Source organism: Carassius carassius, chromosome 2 (genome assembly GCF_963082965.1).
Source record: "Carassius carassius chromosome 2, fCarCar2.1, whole genome shotgun sequence".
Classification (NCBI taxonomy): domain Eukaryota; kingdom Metazoa; phylum Chordata; class Actinopteri; order Cypriniformes; family Cyprinidae; genus Carassius; species Carassius carassius.
The window spans coordinates 32,809,789-32,812,196 of NC_081756.1; positions in this window are offsets into that span (position 1 = coordinate 32,809,789).

Consider the following 2,408-nt stretch of genomic DNA (forward strand, 5'->3'; position numbering starts at 1 on the left):
ATGCTTATTCGTGTTAAAAGAATGAATTACTGTGTACTGTAAAAAATAAAAATAACATTTGAAAATACCATGTGTAGTTTGTTTAAAGTGAAAAGGTATAGTATAGCGAAAGTGGTAATGTGTACATTTTATGAGTCTCGAAATGACTGTGTGACATCATAGTTAAAGGCATTCTCTCTGAGATGCAAAAGAAATTCTGAAGCACTGAAATACTGTATAACAGTGCCCTCTTGTTATTATGTAAGTAAACGCAGCAGATGCCGACCTACATTCTCATGCCCTATGTGGATTATCCAGCCCTGACTATAACTGCAGGGCCACCAGGTCACCTCTAACCAGATTACCTTCTCTCTCAAAACCTGTTTTAACTCTCAGCAAGATCACCCACCAATACATACAAATTATGTACAGTGATTTTTTTATAATTATGAACTATTTATTTTCATAAATCCCTAGGTGTTCAAAGGTGGTTAATATACTGAAAATTGTTAACTTTGGTTGGCTGTTTTCTTTGTCCATCTATATAATTCTGATTATCAATACTTCATTTTGATATTACAGAGTAGTCATGCTGTCAGGGAGCATTAGTGTCTCCGTAGAGGAAATCAGTGGTACAAAGTACACACTGGAAAAAATACAAAAATAAACACTTTACCTAATGGAAGTTAAACTCTCATAATAGTCATACTCTGAACTACCTCTCAGCTACAGAGATGCCAACTTTCTTTCCATCAATTAAACAAACATTAAAAACTGATCCTCTCATCAGTTTCACCAATGCACATTTCAATTCATTGACCTTAGTTGCAAATGAGTGAACACAGTAATTATTTCACAATAATTGCTTAGCAGGTCAATCAGAGTCAGTGTGAAATGTTTATCAGAGGGTAGCTTGTGCACATCATATGCACGTTTTTTCCTTGTAAAAAGTCCAGAGACACAAGCTGTGTGCATTTTCTAATGATTGTTTCTTCATTATAAATCATAATTGTAACTGGACAAGATTTGATAGCAAATTATAAAGGCTAGTTGAAAGTTAGATCATGAATTCAACGTCATTTACAATAAAAAAATATTGATGATTATGCATTAATATTCAGTTATGGGACTTTGCTAATCATTTCTCTGCTTTTGTTTTTCAGAGTTTGGATTTTTTTTTTTATATACAAGATGTTATTTTTTGTCAGGCCAAACTCACTTTATATAAGCAACATAAATTTACAAGAACATTCTCTTAACACACACTTTCAGTTCAGACTGTACTGTAACACGAGTGGCTAGCAACACATAAGATATATATATACATATACTACCTTTCTAATATTTTTATATTCTATTTTTTTTCATTAATTATACAATTGTGTGTGTGTGTGTGTGTGTGTGTGTGTGTGTGTATGTGTAAAGACCTCTAACACTAACTTGCTCTATTCTTTTTTTATTCTATCTGTTTTCTTTATATTATATTATTTAAAATACCATGCAAGGTGTACTGTTTTAACCTAACTGAGACTTGTTATAGCACTTATATTTCATTGCTCTTTTTGTTGTTTTTGATTGCTTCCACTGTCCTCATCTGTAAGTCGCTTTGGATAAAAGCGTCTGCTAAATGAATAAATGTAAATGTAAATGTAAATGTAAATAAGAAAAAGTGAGCTGAATGTAAACCAAATTTTGCACATTTTATAAATGACTTTAAATTCTATGTAATTCTCTTGGAACAAACAAACAAACAAACAAACAAACAAACAAACTAAAAGCACTGCAATTATTGAAAGTTGGGGCAACATTTTTTTTCTCTTTTATTTTTCTCTCTGGCAGCTAATGTTAATTTGCTCATGTGAATATGTAATACCTCATGTTCTTGTGGCACTGAATTAATAAAGCATATTTAAAAAAAAAAAAAAAAAACAGAGTGGATAGCAATTTACTACTTTACAAATCCCCAGACTACTTTTGTTAAAATACCAATCACCGGCAAACTACAATAATAATAATGGGATATTTGCTATAAAACTATGTATTCACGGATGTTTGGCAAACAAATCTAGTAATTAGGCACAATGAACTGAGTATACATAGAAAACATGCAAGTGATACGCATCCCAAAAGGAACAAACAACCTAAACGTCTGTGATAGGACGGATGACTCTTCATTCAAACGCTACAGCCAATGAACGCTCGACATCCTATGACGCAATTTGCTTTACAGATTTTCATTGGACAAAGCCCTATCATTCATCAGACGTCACCTTGCAAGTTCAATGAAACTCCGAGTGAAACCATTGGTCAGTCACATTGACGTAGTTCCGAGAAGCTCCATCGCGATTAGTCGCAGCAGCTTTCAATCACACGTTTCGCTCAATCGGGCGCCTCCTCCCGCCCACAGGCGAATGACGCACGAGTCATGT